Source organism: Elephantulus edwardii, unplaced genomic scaffold (genome assembly GCF_000299155.1).
Source record: "Elephantulus edwardii isolate Elephantulus edwardi_28Jun2011 unplaced genomic scaffold, EleEdw1.0 scaffold00029, whole genome shotgun sequence".
NCBI lineage: Eukaryota > Metazoa > Chordata > Mammalia > Macroscelidea > Macroscelididae > Elephantulus > Elephantulus edwardii.
The window spans coordinates 13231269-13250096 of NW_006399779.1; the positions used below are offsets into that span (position 1 = coordinate 13231269).

Consider the following 18828-nt stretch of genomic DNA (forward strand, 5'->3'; position numbering starts at 1 on the left):
TTTCTATATCTCATAGTTGCTAAGTTGAAGCTGACTTATAGCAAATCCAGCACTGAGCTCCTGAGATTGTAAATTGTACAGAAGGAGATTACACATCTTTCTTCTGTGGAGCTGTTTGTGGATTTACACTGCCAGGGTGGCATAGCCTTTGGGTTAGTAGTACGACTCCATTTAGACATCAAAGCTCCTTATAGTTATATACATACATACATACACACACACACACATATATATACATACAAACATATATATATTCTGCTATGACTCACAGCAACCCTGAACGTCATCCTCTCCTGCACCGTCTTCATGATCACTGCCAAAAGCCCATTGTGGCAGTCATTGTGTCCGTCCATTTCATTGAAGGTCTTCCTTTCTTTCTTTGACCCACTTCTCCAGCCTGATGTCTCTTGCAACAGCTAGCCCCTCCTGATGAAATGCCCGAAGTATGTGACATGAAATCCCATAGTCCTGACCACTAGGGGCATTCTGGTTGGCCCTTCTCCAAGACACATTTGTTTGCTCTTATGGCAATCAGTGGTATATTCAATACTGCTCTGCAATACAACTACTCAAAAGCATAAAAGTTTTGTTAGGTTTACACATACCGACACCAGTATTATTGTTAGAAGCCCTTGAGATGGTTCTGATTTAAGACCCATCTTAAGCCCTTGAAGATGGTTCTGATTTAAGACCCATCTATGTATAGTCCCTCTCCAAGGACCGGCCCCTCCTTACAACATATCCAAAGTATGTCAGATGAAGCCTCAGAATCCTTGCCTCCAAGGAGCAGCCTGGTTTAACCCTCTCCAGGGTGAACCTGTTTGTTCTCTTAGCAGTCCATGGTACCCTCAAAACTCTTCTCCAGCACCACAGCTCAAAGGCGTCAATTCTCCTATGTTTGGGAGGGTGGAGGGACAGCGCAGGAGGGGAAGACCCTCTATGAGGTGGATTGATTCAGTGACTGGGGTAATCAGGATGGGTGTATCGGAGACAGTGCGATTGACACAGGACAGAGCAGGGTTTAGGGCTGTTGTACATAGGGTCGCTATGAGTCTTAAGTGCTTCGATGGCACATAACAACAACTATGTATAGTAGAAAAAACCCTGCTGTCTGGTCCTGTTTGTCATTATTATGTTATTATTGCAGCCACTGTCAGTTCCAATTATAATGTGTTTGCCCAGGATCTGGTCCCTCCTGATAACATGTTCAGAGTAAGTGGATAAAGTCTGACCACACTCCCTCCAAAGCAGCATTCTGGCTGTACATCTCCCAGGACAGACTTGTTCATTCTTCTGACTCTCGATGATATATCCACTATTCTTTGTCAACACCGTAATGCAGAGGCATCATTTTTGCTTGATTTTCCTTTCACATTCTTATGAAATGATTGGAAAAACCTTAACTTGGATAAGGTGTACCTTTGCCTCCAAGTTTGATATCTTTACTTTTTCACATTTTTATAATTTTTTAAATTTTTTCAGCTGGCTCCCAGTAAACTGGTTCCCAGAATCTTGATTTCATGACTGCTGCTTCCATGAGAGTTAACTGTGGATCCAAACAAAATTAAATCGTTGACAATTTCAATCTTTTCTATGCATGAAGTTGTTGTTCAGTGACCTAGTTGTATTTTTGTTTTGTGTTGAGAGATACTCTATACAGAAGGTTATAGGCTTATAACTTCATCAGTTATTGTTTCCAATCCTCTTTACTTTCAGCAAACAAGATTGTTTCATCTGTTTCTATGTATGTCTGAGACTCTTGTTTGTAAATTTTCCTCTATTCCTGATGCCTAGTTCTCTTCCAATCATTGTTCGGCATACAGATTGATTAGATACGAAAAAAGGATATAACCCTCAAGCACACATTTCCTAATTTATAACCACCTAGGATCCCTTTGTTCTGTTCAAATGATTCCTTTTAGTCAACATATGTTCTTCATGAATACAACTAAGTGTTCTGCAATACTTATTTTTTTAATGTCATCTCTTACCTCTCTTACTTGTTATGATCCGCACAGTACAATGCCTTTATATTATCAATAAAACACAAACAAATATCTTTCTGGTAGTCTCTGGTTTCAGCTAAGGGTCCTCAAACACTAGCAATGATGATGTTGTTGTTGTTGTTGTTATGTGCTGTCGAGTCGTTTGCGACTCATAGCGACCCTATGTACAACAGCCCTAAACCCTGCTCTATCCTGTGCCAATCTCATTGCCTCTGACACACCCATCCCGATTACCCCAGTCACTGAATCAATCCACCTCATAGAGAGCCTTCCCCTCCTGCGCTGTCTCTCCACTCTGCCCAGCATGATGTCCCTCTCTAAAGACCTGTCTCTCCTTACAACATGTCCAAAGTATGTCAGGCGAAGCCCCAGAATCCTTGCCTCCAAGGAGCAGCCTGGTTTAACCCTCTCTAGGATGAATCTGTTTGTTTTCTTGGCAGTCCATGGTACATTCAATACTCTTCTCCAGCATCACAGCTCAAAGGCGTCAATTCTCCTTCTATCCTCCCTAGTCATTGTCCAACTCTCTGATGCATAACAAGTGATTGCAAAAACCATGGCCTGTATCAGGTGCACCTTAGTCTCCAGAGAGGCACCATTGCTCTTGAGTACTTTAGAGAGGTCCCTAACCGCAGACTTTCCCATCACAATACTTTTTTTTTTTTTATTTCTTGGCTACTGGTGCCAAGAGTGTTGACCGTGGAGCCGAGCAAATTGAAGCTGTGAACAATCTCAATCTCTTCATCATCCATCCTGATAGGCTTCATTTTATAATCTCTTCTGAATTTAACTTTAATATCTGAAAATTTCCTGTCAATGTACTGCTGCTACTGTTTTTTTTGTTTTGATTTCCCCGACAAATTCTTTCTAGCATAATTACACTTGTGTGTAATATCAATGATAGTATTTAGTAATCACTGCATTCTATCAGATCACTTCTCTTTGTAATGAACACACATATGGCTCTCTCTCACTCAGTTGGTCAGGTAGTTAGCCTCCAAATTCCTTAGCTTATACTTGTGAGTATATTGAAATATCTCAATTGATGTAAGGTCAATTACAAAAGTATAAACCTGTCTTGGAGAAACTGCAACCAGGGTACTCCATAGAAGCAAGGATACTTTGGGCATATTGGAAGGAAGGGTCAGTCCTTAGAAAAGGACATCATGCTTGAAAAGGTAGATCAGAAAAAGAGAGGAAGGCTCTCAACACAGTGACAAACAATGGCCTTAAGTATGTCAGAGATGGAAAGGATAGGGCAAGGTTCAAATCCATTGTTCATGAAGTCATTGTCCATTGTTCATAGGGTCATTCATTGTAAGTTGTAGTTACCTCAATGGCACCTAACATCAACAGAAATAATGCTAGAATATTGATCTTCAGGCGTGCCATTTCATTTTTCATGACTTCTGATTTTCTTCACTCATACTTTGTACAGTCCACTTTCTAATCAGCAGTGGGTGTTTATACTTGTTTCTTCTCATTTTGAGTCTTGTCACAATGACTGACAAGTAGAAGTCCCAAATTTTTATTTCATTGGCATCATGAAGTTTGACTCTAATCTGAGGAGGCAGTTCTCTCAGTCATTTTTTTTTTTTGTTACTTCCAACCTGAGGGACTCATTTTTTTTTCTGTCACTCTATTGGGCAATATTTCAGTACTATTAGCAAGTTGTTAGCTTTTAATTTCACAAGAATATACAAGCCACTGCAATATGACAAAGTGACAGGCAAGTGGGGGGCGGGGGTGTGGGTGTGTGTGTTGTTATGTACTGCCCAGTCAGAACCAACTCATACCTAACCCTCAAGTGGGTTTTCAAAGGCAGTAAATATTATGAGGGGCCTTTGCTTGGCTTTTCTACCAAGGAGCACCTGGTGGATTTTAATCTCATGCCTTTGAGTTGGCAACACAGCACCACCAACTCACCAGAATTACACACACACACACACACACACACACACACACATGTACATATGTGTACATATAAAATAATGTGTAATATAAACCTATTTACACATTTATGTGTAAATTTCTATTGTGTAATTTTAATGTATAGTTCCATTGAATAAGAATATGCTTATCTTTAAAACTCGGCATCTATTTAGATATTTCAAGATATTAATTTTATAGAAATATCCCCATCTATATCTTTTTCTCATATATTTCATTATTTTAAAATCCTAGCAATATATAATATTCCTCATTACGTTTCTGGAATAAACTCTAATAGTCATATTTCAGGATCAGAAAGGTAAACTCTTTAAAGACAATAATTTGTACTTTGGTTCAATCCTTTTCTTATAATTTTGCCTATTGATGATTGCCAAAGCAGAAGAGTGTGTTGCATTTTAAATGTTCCTGATTTGTTGTGTACCATAGAATCAGAATTGACCCATAGCTGACCCTCGGGTGGGTTTTCAGAGGCAGTTAATCACATGAGAGGAGATTGCCCATCTCCTGTGGAGCAGCTGGTGGCCTTGAACCACACACCTTCAGGATTGCAATACAGATTCTTGCCACTAGGCCATCAGAGCTCCACAGAAGATAGAACACAGAAGTGTGTATTACATCTTAAATGTTACTGGGACCCAAGCAACATGCTAGTGTTACAGTCAACCACAGTTAAGTATTATTTCCCCTTTGCTTCAATAACAAGAATAACAGCAACAATTATTATTGCTGGGGTAGCTGCTATTGTAATTACCTTCTGCACTGTTTTTCTGTTCTGAGATCCTCTGCAAGGGGCTCGTGAGGGCAAAGTGGACCATTTGCTGGGAGACCCGCTGATTTCCCAAGTGTTGGTACATTCCCTATCTTGGAGATGGGACTGAGCTTTGCCTGACCCCTCAGAACCCCTCTACTATAGACAACTAGAAACAATAGTTCCTCTATACTGTTGGCACAGTGATACCTGCAAGAATCTGCTGTTCATTGTTATGCCCTTCTCTTGGCAAGCTCATCTATTGAGTTTGGCTTCTGCTGACTAAAGTAAGGGAAGCTGACCTAGTTGAGGAGAGCAGTTTGAAAGAAGAGTCTCAGTGTTGCCATATGGCCTGAGGGCCCCATGTGAACCTGTCAAAATAAATACATACGAATTAATCATCCCAAATCAAAACAAGTCCTAGCACTAAGGACAGTGCACGGCACACACTATCGGCACTCTGAAAATGTTTGCTCAGTGAAAACATGGATGGAGGATGAAGGAGGGTGTTAGTTGTCGCTTTATCTTGCTATAGATTCCATGTCATGCAAAGTCAGGTATTTATGTCTGCAGGAGTCCTTTCACAAGAGGGCTAGAGAGTCCTGCTCAAGTACACATCTATTCTCCTGCTCTAAAGTCGATCAAAGATCAAAATGTATGTGTCAAATAAGCATCAGTATGTTTACATTAAAGTAGACTGATTTGTCAACAGTAAATCAAGTGGGAACAAACAGTAAAATTATTTTCAGATATTCATAGTTAAAAAAAATAGCACATCTCATACAGATATGATTCTCTTAACAAAACTAAAGAGTCTGTAATCCAAGCTCTGGAATCCAGGCTCCAACTCTGGAGAGAGGCTCAGGGAATTTATAGGATGATTATATGAGAAACACCAAAATATTAGTAGAACAACAGACTTACAGAGTAACTAGGCTGGACTGGAGTGGGAGGATGAAGAGTCTCCAAGGTGTATATCATTGTTATTAGCTGCCAACGATGGTCCTGACCTATGGCGACCCCAAACCCAATGGAACTAAGTTCTGCCCCATCCTGTGTTATCCCTGTAACTAGTTGTGATCCATAAGGTTTTCACTGGTTGGTTTTCAGTAACAGATCTTCATGTTTTCCTTCCTAATCCATCTTAGCCCAGAAGCGCTGCTCAAGCCTGTTCAGCATCATGGTAATTTGCAAGCCTCCACTGACAGATGGGTGGTGGCTGCATATAAACTGTATTGTTCAGAAACAGAATACAAACCTCCTGCATGAAAGATGAGGAGTCTACTTCTGAACCCCCAGTGCACTCAAAATGGATATACACACACCCCCCAAATAAAGAAAATAAATCCCTTGATTGCATGATGGATTTTATTTCACTGCGAGAAGTTTTCTAGTTATATGTGAGAATCTGGAGAATGAATGAGGGTTAGTTACATAAAACCAAACAAACAAAAAGGCAATGATCAACTGTAGATGACAAAAAGTGTATAAGTCTGAAAATGACGCATGGTATATGATGTGACTCATCCGTGACCATTACTTTCACAGATATTCGATATTTCACACAGATATTAGGTATTTCACAGTAAGCAATTAGTTAACCAAAATTGTAACATAGTTATCTATGAATGGCTGTGGAAGAGGAAGTGGTTGGAGGTATATGTTTTTAAATTGTTAGATGCCATCAAGTTGACTTTTTGATGTTGTTGTTAAGTGCTGGCGAGTCATAGACTACTTATATGATCCTCTGAACAAAAGACCACATTTGTATAACTTTCATCATTTCTCCAAGTTCATAAAGTTTCCAGAGTCAAGCTATTTTGGACGTGGATGCCACTTCTGCTTCCAAGCTAGTTTTAATCAGGGAGCTCCACCAAACACTGTCCACCATGGGTAACCATTATCACATTTGACATATAGTGTCACAGTGTTTAGCATCGCCGCAACCATGAGTTACCGCTGTACAGCAAATGGACAGACCAGTGCTATATCACTTAGAAGAATGTTTGATCAAAACCAATTAAAACCAGGCCGGAGGGACATGGATTAAAATCACCCACCTTTGGCTTGTGAGCATAACTTTCTATCCACTAGGCTAGGTATAAAACAGAGGTAGTATAAAGAGCTAAATAGTTGTCCTCCATAATAAAAGCCCATAGATAAATGTTTAATATTAGAAAAGCAAAAACTAGCAATATAGGTTCTGAGAACAATGCCAAAGAAATAGATAAAAGGGTTGGAAATATTTTGTTTTCTTGGGAACTGGCTTACAGGTAGGAAGACATAAAAAAAAAGGAATTGCCCTTTTGAATTCTACAACTATATCTGTTTAAACAAGTATATTATTTTCAAAAGCAAGTTAATACATGTTGTTGTTGTGTACAATACAGCTGGAACTGACACATAGCGGACCCTCCAGTGAGTTTTTAGAGGCAGTAATTGCATGGTAGAGGACTACCCATCTTTCTTCCACAGAAAAGCTGTAACCCACATGGGTTGTATTAAGGATATATAATTGGGGAAATTTATGTTAATGTCTCCTTTTAGGGATTTAGATAGCTAAGCCAGTTTTGAGTGTTTTGGTTTGTGTTGTTTTGGTTTTTAGGTTTTGGGGTTTTTTAGAAATCTTTTCTAGAGATGCTTTAAGGGTAGTCAGAAAAACAAAGAGAGTACTTGACAATGAGAAAGAGGGTGCTGACAAAATTTTATTTGAATCCAAGTATAAATTGCTTTAAAAGTTTGGCAATTTGGAAGTTCAGACCTAAAGACAATGTTCTGGGACTAAATTTCTCTTGGTACCTGAGTGATTCACTAGTTAGCCAAGTCCACATGCTCCCTTCTGGAGAGCAATGTATACCTTTTTGCAGAAGGACCACTTTCTCACCAAGATGGCTTTACACTTTTCTCTTCAGAAAGAAGAATTGATTTCCTTCTGGGGCTGAAGCATGTGAGGTGAATGACTTGACATTATGTGTGTGGCATGATTCTGGGGATAAATTCAGCCAACAGATGAATGTGAAGCACTGAACCCACAAACTTTGCCTTAGCCATCTGTTGCTGGACCCAGTGGAGCTAAGCGAGAGTGAATGTACACCCAGAAGACCATCTGCATTTCCCCTTTAGCAAGAAAAGCTAGCAACCACAGGTTCTTTATTTACCAAAAGTTTCTCTAAGCATTTCATGTGCCCTACCTTCTTGAATAATCATAGCAATGCTTTTATACTTTGGACATGTATCTAGGTGAAGCTACTCTTTGAAAAGGAGTATAATGCTTGAAAAGATGGAGGGTCAGCAAAGGAGAGGAAGACCTGCAATGAGATATATTGACATGCTGACTTCGACAATGGGCTCAAGTGTGTCAGAGATGACGATGATGGCACAGGACAGGGCAGGGTTGTTCACAGGGTCACCAGAGTCCTATTCAACTTGACAGCACCTAACAACAATGACAACACTCTTCACATTTTACACATGAGGAAACTGAGGCATGAAGAGGATGTGTAATGTGCCTAAAGTCACATAGCTAAGAAGTGACAGAGCCAGGATTTGAACCTAGACAATCTGAATGGAGCGCATGCTCTTCACAGCTTCCCTTTCCCCTCCCTACTAAAAATCCTTTTCCTTAAATGTATATATGCTTTCACAGAGACTTTCATTGAAGTCTATGCTTAGTTCATTTTTTGAAAATTCATTTGGTTTGTTTTACTTAAATTAGGGCTTCAGCAAACCTCTGGTTTACTCAAAACCAAAGCCAGAAGAGAAATCTTTCATTGACAGAACATCTGGCACACACTGGCAATCTGATACCCATGTCATCATGGTTTGGAATTAAGAGTTTAAGTCTCACACCCAAAGGCTGACACCCAAAGAAATCACTCACTAATCTCTGAGCTTGGGGCCTGGGCAGGGAGGTAGGGGGCTGGAGCTCTACAGGGTAGTACGTGTGGAGCCAGAAGGCCCCCTCACATAGCAGAAACCAGAGAGTCTGCAAACAAGCTCTTGACAGACTTCATTTAGATGGACTCAGGAAGGGACAGGTAACTGTAGATGGGCTGGTGGCTGGTAGCAGGAGTGGGCCATGCCTGGAGATCTGCAGATCCTCACTGCCCCTGCCCCGCGCCATTTCAATCCACCTCAGCAGTCTTCTGACTGATTCTTCCCATGTCCCAGGCTTTTCCCCCAACTGTTGAGGGCTCACACTTGCCATTCCCAGCCTGGAATGCTCTTCTCCTCCTTCTCCTTACATAGAGCTCACTGAAGTGTCACCTCCTCAGAAAAGGCACCCTGACCACCTTAATTTAAAGTAACCACATTCCCCACATTCATGCCTTTATCTTAACTAACAACAACAGATCCCCTCAAACAGGGAAAGAAAAGAAAAAACTTTCATAGCACTCTTGATTCACTGATAATTTGTACCTCCTCACCTGCCATATCATCAAGGTCTTTGTCTCACATACATCTGAATTCTTCCAGAGTCTAGAAGAGTACTCGTAGACAGAAGAAATCCAGTGAGTATTTGTTGAGTGAATGGGGTCCACAAATCAGGTAGATGCAGGATGGGACAGGGCAGGGGATGTTCACCCTGTGCTATAAGAAGGACCAGGGCTCTCTAATTGGGTATTATCTTTTCTCATTGACCTTTTAGCAAGTTGCCTCCTTCTCCAACCCTCTGTTGCACTACCCAGAGTTACAGATATTGCTACTGTACCCAGGGATCAGTAGAAAACTTCCCTATTGAGAGCTTCCTGTAAGGAGGCTTTGTAGAGGGAACAAAACCAGGAATCTGGAGACAGACAGAAGGTCAGTATTCCTGTTAGCTCTATTGTTGGTGATCATTTGCAACCTCCCCAAGCTGAATATCATGACAGCCTTGGCCAACGATACAGGAATCTTAAGCCGGTTCTTCCCAGCTCCTGCTCCTGGTTCAGAGGGTTTGACTTAGAAGACCTTTAGGCTGATGATCAGGACTAGGTTCCTCTTAAATAGTGGCTGGACCTTGCTCAACAGGGGTATTCTTCTCCACTGCTCTTGGTATGAGGCCCCAAATGAGGGGACTTACATCTAAGACATGCTCGCTTTTTCAGAATTATGGTACAGTGATGGTCTGGGAATCAAACCCAGCTTTAGTGGGACTTTTTGCTTAAGCCTCTTCCCTCCCACCTCTCAAGCTCCACCCCGAGGTGGTGCAACCCTGTCCTAATGGGTCACCAGACTGGTGAAACCTGCACAGTTAGAGGCCAAAGGAAACACTTGATGACAAGAGGGTGGGGAGGTGAGCAAGAAGAGGAGTGGGGGCTTCTAGAAAGGACTGGGGGTGGCAGGGAGAGGCAGCTGAACTATTTATTTTCAAATGGAGATGGATTTTCTATTTCAACTTTATTCTTTTTATCGTAGTGAAATCTTATGAGCTTATGTGAACGAGGCACTGTATGCATTGTTATGCTATTTGGTTTTGATAAAAAGTGGCATTGTACAAGATGTTCCCTGGCGACGTAAAACCTCAGTGCATGGCTAATGGTGGCAGGGAGCCATACCACAAGTTGTGCAATGCTATGGCAGGGAAAACAGAGCTGCTTCTCAAGGATTAAGGCTGGTGTTTCCATTTGAACTTTAAAAGAGAGACTGAAGAAGTAAGAGCACTAAGAAAAAGAGAGAGGGTAAAGAAGAAAAACGTTTGAGAGAAAAAAAGGAATGAAGGAAAGGAGAAATGAAGAAGCATAGGCAGAAACTGAAGGTATGGAGGCAAAAGAAAGTAAATATGACCATTTAGATGAGAAAAAAATCATTTTGCCAAATTGTTGTTGTCAGGTGCTGTCGAGTTGAGTACGACTCATAGCAACCCTACAAACAATACATCCAAATCTTGTCCTATCTTGTGTCATCTTCAAGAAGAGAGGGTTAGTTAGTTCTAAAGGTGAAGACATTTCTTTGCTCCTTTTGCTACTTCTTCACCATCTCCCTTTGTTCCAGTTTTGCTTTATCTTTATGCATAGCCCTGCCACCTCTATTTATTTGGCAGAGAGGCCAAACTGTGTTCTTCCCGGTTTTACAGTATAACAACACTCTTCCTTCTTTCTAAGGCTCACACTTTTCCTCTTACTGGCATCTAAGCTTGAAGCCCTGAGTGATTTTCAGAGCCTTCAATGAAATCTGAGAAGATGAAGACGACCTTCTTTTTCTTTTGACTTTCAGCTTAGATTCCTCGTGCTGCTGTGACAGTGGGTGGCTGCAAGGAACTGGATTTTGTTTCTTCAAAATGGTGTGGATCAGACTGCTACACAAGTTTTGGCAAGTTTAAAAGCCTGCAGTACATGTTTGTAGTTGTTGTGTGTTGTGGAATTAGAACTGACCCATAGCTGACCCACGAGCACGTTTTCAGAGGCCGTAAATCGCACAGGAGAAGATTGCCCATTCTTCTCCTGTGGGTCAGATTCAAACTGCACGCCTTTGGGATTGCAGTGCAGCTTCTTACCACTAGGCCACCCAAGACCATGTTATTGTTGCTAGCTGCTGTCAAGTCGAGTACAACTCATAGCGACTCCATGAACAGCCAACCTGAAACTTACCCTGTTCTTTGCCATACTCATCATCTCTAAGACACTAGAACCCATTGCTGAAGTCACAATGTCAGTTACCTCACCAGGGGCCTGCCTCTCCTTCTCCGACCCTCCATCTTTCCAAGCATGATGTCCCTTTCCCAGGAATAGCTTTGCCTAGGTACATGTCTAACATATGAACGATGAAAACATCACCATCCTTGCCTCCAAGGACCACTCTGGCTTCACCCTTTCCAGGACATATCTTTGTTCTTTTGTCAATGCATGGGATATTCAGTACTGTTCTCCAGCACCATAACTCAAAGACACCAATTCTTTTTCTATCATCCTTATTCATTGTCCAGCTTTCTGACCATGGCCTGAATCAAGTGCACCTTAGTCTGCAAACTGACATAATTGCTCTTCAGTATTTTGGAGAAGTCCCTAACAGTAGACTTGCCCGAAGCAATACATGTCCTAATTTATTGACTGCTGGTATAAAGGGTGTTGATTGTTGATCCAAGCAAGATGAAATAATCGACAGCTTCAATCTTCTCTTCATCCATAATAATGTTGACTGTCAGGCCTGCTAATTCTTGATTTCCATATTGATCTCATGTCTAATTTTAGTAGAAAATTATAACCCATAATTATGTGGATAATAAATTTTCTAATCTGCAACTGCTAAACTTGTACTTGAACCTCTAGATAGTAAAACCTGGGCCATATTTAAATACTTAATAAATACTCCAAACAAAAAAAATCAGCCCAGGCATCAGAACTGAATCCAATGGCTTGTATCTTAGATTTCTTGTAAGGATTGTGACCTGATGTGGAGAGAGAAAAACTGACCCAGTGATGATTGGAGCCATGAAGGACTGTGGAGAGTCATTTCCAGACACCTCACACACAACAGAGAATGTTTTGGAGGTGATTTGCAGCTGAGTTGGGACTCACTGATTTTTATCTTCTGTAACAAATAATTCTGTAGAAACTGGCATCTTTCCCACCTGAGGCCTCTCTTCAGGGTCTCTCAAGGGCTTCCAGGTTTGAGCCCACCACCTACGTCCTACACTCTCCCTTTTGGAGTATTTTACTGTTAGTCCAGGCTGCTGCATGTCTGCCTCCACGAGCACTTCCCTTAATTACCACCAGTAACACCTCCTCATTTTCATGGACTCTTGTCCAGCCTTGATGCCTTTGTATATGCTTCCTTAACTGCTACATGGAAGAACCCACCAAGCCTTTCTTTGTGGCCTTTATGTGTCTGGAACAAACCCCTATCATAGCCCCTGTGAACATGAGTTGCTTCTATTCAATAGCTGCTGCTTGCACTCATGCTTTTTTGAGCTAAAGACCAATTTACAATCTGATTCATTTCTGTATCCCTAGTGCCTAGCACTATTCCAGGTGATTTTCCTGGTACATGAAGGGCATAGAAATTGTTTGTTGAGATCACAAGACAGGTTTGCAGCTCCAGGCCCCAGTGTGGCCCCGCTGTGGCGCAGACCTGGAGTCCAGGGCTCTGAGGCACGACCTGTGCGAGGGCACATCCAATATGTCATTTGAAGAGCTGTTGGAATTGCAGAACAAAGTGGGGCCCAAGAAATATGAACAATTGGTGGTCTGTAACAGCACTAGAAAGCAAGATTCTAGACCACTTGCCCAAAATCAATGTGTTCTAGATAAGCACAAGCCTCTGGAAATGTCAGCAATAGCTCGGGTGCCGCTTTTACGTTAGGTTGTCCCCATCAGTAAAAGGTGGCCAGGGATCCCTGCTTTGATGATCTGTCAGGGAAGTGTAATCCTGAGGTGTTTGACAAAACATAACAATTCCTGAATGATAGCCGAGGCAAAGAGAAAGAGATTGTGAAAAAGCAGTTGAAGAAACACTGTTCAGAAGAACAAGCACCAGAAACAGCAGCTGTTACTCCCACAAATAGAGTAGCAAGAAGCTGTAGAGCCTGAGCCAGGCCTCACCCTGAAGCTGGAGCATCGAGCTCAGGCCTAGGGTGCGAAGTTCAGGTCCAGCAGGGCCATCGGCCATACTTCCTGAAGAAGTCCACGCAGTGTGAGTTGGCCATCGCTGAGAAGTTCAAGGAGCTGAAATGCAGCAAGAAGCTAGAGAACTTTTTAAGTTGAAAGAGGCTACACAATGCAGGCAAGGACAGAAGACATGTCCTCTTCAGCAAAGAGGAATGAGAAACTGTCTTCAACTCTGCCACTGCCCCAGTGAGACATGGATTTGTGGGGACAACCTTGACCTTGGCCTGATTTTCTGGCTAAGGCCAGATCACAGCTGCACTTGAACCAGGTTGGCTCAGGGAAGACTGGAAGGTTCTCAGACTGATCCAAAGGCTGGCGGGAAGAGCAGCTCAGGTTCCTTGCCACTAGGCCTCTGCTTGGATCTGGTTCAGCATATCCCACCCTTGCTTTAAGTTGATGGCTCTGGTAAGGAAGAAAGAGGGTGAACAGTGAAGACCACCGAGTGTGTTGATGGTTCCCTGGGCTGGGATTTTATGCAGGAATCATTTATAAACATTCTTGTCACTCAAAAAAAAAAAGAGAGAGAGAAATTATTTGTTGAATGAATAAAGTGAATATTCAGTGCAAAGAAACCTTTAGAAAAGGCAATGAGATATCTAGGAAAGCAAGAGGCTGCTTTTAGCTATCTGAGCCATCCCATCTTTCTTGTAGCTGCAATTTTATTTTAATTATCTTAACTAATTGTCAGCACTCTCACTGGGCAACATTACTTGGCATATGTAACTTTGAATATGCAGATGCAAGGTTTTATGAAATAATGTCATAAAATCAAATGCTTTTAGAACTACACGAGAAGGCATTTTCTTCACAAGAAGGGAAGGAGAAATAAAGAGAAGACTGAGTGAAGAAAAGGTAAAGGACTAGAAAGACAACTAATTATTGGGCTTGAAACTAGGCACTCTCATGTACATGACTGCTTTAGTTCCTCACAACGACCCTATGGGGACATTTGTTATTGTCCCGTTTATCCAGGCCACTGCCTTCTACGTGGCTCCAGCTCATGGCAATCCTGGGTCAGGTTTCTGAAGCTGTAACTCTTTATGGGAAGAGAGTAGAGGCTGTCTATCTTTCTCCCAAGAAGGTACTGATAGATTTGAATCTCCAGCCTTTTGATTAGCCGGCCAACATTTGTATATGAGAAAATCCTGACCCAGAGAATTTTTACAGCTGGTAGCTCTTGGTGAATGACTTAAATGTGTCTGCCTCCTCATTCTCACTCCTGTTCTCATTGCCATGGAGTTGGAAGCGACTTATAGCTGACACTCTAGAGGGTTTCTGAGGCTGTAAATCACCAAAAAAGATTCTCCATCTTTGTGCCTTTTAGCCACTAGTGGACTTGAACTTCCAGAGAAGGTGATACCTTTGGACCTGTGATGCAACTCCCTATGGACTACACCATCAGAGCTAGAAGTTAGTATGCAAAAGGTCTTCTGACTCCTATAATTTACAGATGAGGTAACTGATGCCTGGAGACATGTGTGTCGTACTTTAGGTCACCCAGCAATTTGTAGCAAAACTGGAATTCAACTTATTGAGCTCAACTCTTTGAAAGAGAAGCTTCAGGACACAGTTTGCACCCACAGGAAAATACTGTACAACTCCATCCCACCATTGCTTGTTTTAAGAAGGCTGGATCTAGGGCCATGTTTGTAAGTCTCACATAATTAAGGTCAGCATCTTGAAAGAGAAAACATTTTTAGTTTGTTAGGGGTTTGGGTTCTTTATATTTGGTTGTTTTTTAAAATAATGATGCAATTCTGGACAAATCCTCAGCAAAAGTACAGCACGTTGTTGTTGTTGTTGCTGTGCGCCGTTGAGTCGGGACTGACCCATAGCTGACTCTCCAGAGGGTTTTCAGAAGCAGGAAATAGCATGGGAGGAGAATGCCTATCCTTCTTCCACAACAGTAGACCGTAGCCTATGTGTATTTTGTGCCTGGGAAGGTCTCCCAGCTGACTTGTTAACAGCAGTGAAGGCACATTCAATGCATTCTCTCCTTGGCGCTATTTTTAAGAGCTTTACAGATATTATTTCATTTTCTTAGGTCACATCTATTGAGGTATAATTTAAGTATAAACCCATTGCTATCTAATTGTTTCTGCCTCAGTGTATACCTTCTCATGTCGACCTTCCAGGAAGGCAGACTCCAGGACAAACCCCACGTCTCCATCATCACAGGAGAGAGCTAGGGGTGTGGCACATCCTTGGCCAACTCTTAGTTTTTCCAGCTTGGCTGTTTCATCACCAAACCTCAGACTTCCACTCCCAATACCCAACTGTTTGGCAAGATCATTTAAATTAACTTGTCTGTCATGAAGAACTGTCACCATCCAATAGTCTTTTTTCTTTAAGAAATAGGTTCTAACTATATACTCCTTTTAAATGCTGAATATGAGACATCATTTCTTCACCTGTGAACACCTCTGGGCTTTCCGTGACCTCCGTGTGGATGGCTAGGGTGCCAAGGCCCTCCTCTGGTTCCTCTCACAACTCCTCATCCGCCATGCCTCTGTAATAGTGGCAAGTGCTGGGGACTTCTAAATGTAGTCACATTTTTAATTATAAAGTCTGATACAAATATGTAATCACATAGCCATATCATAAAGAAGATATCAAATATTTCCATCATGCAAGAAAGTTCTCGTCTGTGTCAGTGATATCCTGGAGTAGCACAGACTGTGGTTTACACAGCTCCTGGGGCAGTCTTGGTCATTGAGGTAAAGAAAAATCCTTGGAAAGGTAGTCATCAGACAGGATGAATGCTCAGCAAATAGTCCTCAATAAATAATTGGTTGAATTTGTATAAGCTTTGGTAAATGAGCTGAGCTTTATGCTAGTTCAAGCACTAACCCAAGAGTTTACAGTCTGCAACAAAGACATCTGTGGAAGGGCAGTGAATAAATACAGTCATAATCAAGGTTAGAGTCACGAACATTACTTGAGTTGTCATCAGCCTGTCATTCCTGCCCACGAAGAGAGCTTGTGTTCCTGAACTTGAGAAGATAATGAGACAGATACAAAATCACATGACTTCTTTTTTTTCTTTTTTAACTTTAGGAAGCTTTCATGTGCCTCCCAGACAGCTATGAGAGTGGGGTAGGAGAGGTCTTAATGGAACTGGCAAGTGTTTCAATGAAGAAACTTCAGCAGATGCTCTTGGTCTTATCGATACAATAGCAAGTAGTATGATAATTACAGTCTTGCATTTTATCAAGTTCAGGATCCCTTAATAAAGTAGAAGACTATTATTGGTGTTATGGGATGTTTTTGAGAGAGAGAGAACCTTCTATCATTCTCTAAGCAGTCTCTTGATGCCACTCTGCCCATGTAAATGTTTCTTTTATGCTCAAGTCAGAGGCTCTCAAACTTCTTGAAGACACCTTTCATGTCTTAGAAATTTTTTGCCAGTGTCCCAAGCCAAAAGAAATACCTCAGTTATATTATTAAGTGAGGTGAGACAACTTAATAAGCATTTCTGTGCTAACAACTTTTATAGTAGTTTGAAAAAATAATACACATAAATTGAGAGAAGAAAATTAAATTCTTAAATGACCACAATTACCAGCTGATGAGATATGTGTCTATTGGACACTACCTAGGCTCTGAGATGTTGACATCAGATTAAGCACCGTCGTTCTATTACACAGTGGTTCTTGCAATATTGTCTGGATTCTTCCATGTAAAAAGCAAACAATAGGAATGGGAGAACACTACCTTGACCTAACATCTGGAGGCAGGTGTTTTCAGGTGTTGGGTCAATACTTCAATCAAACCAAGGTGATTCTCTTCACTTTTTCTCTCGTTTCCAATGTAGCTGCTAAACAAAATGAGAGAGAAGGAGAAAAAGATGGAGTCAATCTTTTCTAATCTCTTGGAATGAGTAAAAAAGATTTCAAAGACTCCCAGTAAACATCTAATTATATATCTCATATGCCAAAAGCCATGTCAGATGTCCACTACTGGATGCAAGGAAGGCTGAGAAAGTCAGTACTTCTACCATTTTTTTCTCAAAAACCTTCCCTTTGGTCTGGCTATTCTCTACGCCCTCTACAAAACCAGTAATCATGTGGCCCAACTTTCCATTTTCTGGAGAGTCTGTCCTGACCCAAGCAGAGCCAATCAGTATTCTTTTCAGAGATTACATGGATTCTGAGTAAAAGACTGTCCTGAGAAGACATAAGCCCAGTGTTCTTAGTAGACATTTTCTTCTTTAGAGAAAGTTTGCCTGATAGAAATGGTGGTAGAGGGAGATGGCTGGTATAGTAATTGTAACATCTTGGATTCCTAGATTCAACAACTGACATAAAACCACCTCCACTCCATAAGGAGTTATTTGTGCTAATAATGTTTCCTTTCTTACTTAGACTATTTCAAGTTGTAAATAAAAATACTGGTTGTAGCTGGTGGGGCCCAGAGCCTGGAAAGCAGGAAAATCAACCTGGAATCTCTTTTGTTACCTGACTATCAATTCTTCCTAGCTTAGGCCTGCCTTGGATGCTGGGGGGGGGGGGGGGTGGAAAATATCATTACCTGTGAGAGTCAAGCTTTTCACCATCACCACCACCTCAGTTTCTACTCACAGACCCAGAGAGGTATGAGTCTCACCCTGTTGGCTGGAGGGTGCTCACTTCCTGTCCTGCAAGTGTTGGCTGCCTTCCCAGACTGTTATCTGACTCCACTATCAGTTGGCGGCAACAAGGAACTCAACAGAACTTCTAGGAAATGTGATGTCCTACAAGAACCAGTGCGTGTAGCCAGAGCTGATGGTAACTTTAGCAGCTACAAACACAAAGAAGCCTTGGGCGTTACTCATGGCTACTGATATTCAAGAGTCTGGTATGTACTACAGCAGTCCACTGACAGACTTTTCTGAGTTTTTAACTCACATCTTCAGAGATTACTGGATTGACAAAAGTGTAAGAGTCTTTGTTTCTAGTATGTTTCACCTGCAGACAGTGATTCTTACATCCAAATTTAGCCCCTGATGAACTAGTGAACCTGGGCACATTATTTGCTTCCTCTGAGCTTACACTTCTCCAATTATATTTACTGATATGATAACACTGGTCACTAACATGTACCATCACTCTCAAAAGAAGGAACTGCAAGAAGTATATTCAGCACTTTGAGACTAATTTGAGCTTGCCTTTATAAATTCAAAAGCGAGAATATCTCGTGAATATTTAAAGACTACTGACTTCAACCCAATCTTCTAACAGATAAGGAGACTGACACGCAGAAGATACAAGACTAAACTAAAATCATAAACCAGCATCATGGATTCAATTGTGTGCCCCTAAAATTTGTGTCAGCTTGCTTGGGCCATGATTCTCATTGGTTTGGAAGTTATGTAATTCAATGATTTAGCAGTTCCTTCATGATTTAATCATCTCATGGTGTGCTTTGGTGTGATTAGTGAATCATGTGTAAAGAGTTTCAGGTGAGATGCAACACTCAGGTTACAGCCTGGATTGGATGTAAAATGTGTTTCCCTGATGTGTGACCTCCATCACCTTTTATCTTACAAGAAGTGAGA

General features: G+C 41.4%; 1 pseudogene; it reads left to right on the plus strand.

Annotated features, from left to right (window-relative positions):
• LOC102846202 overlaps positions 1-13448 on the plus strand; it is a 65497-nt pseudogene extending 52049 nt beyond the window's left edge.
• Positions 13449-18828: the final 5380 nt, after the last annotated feature.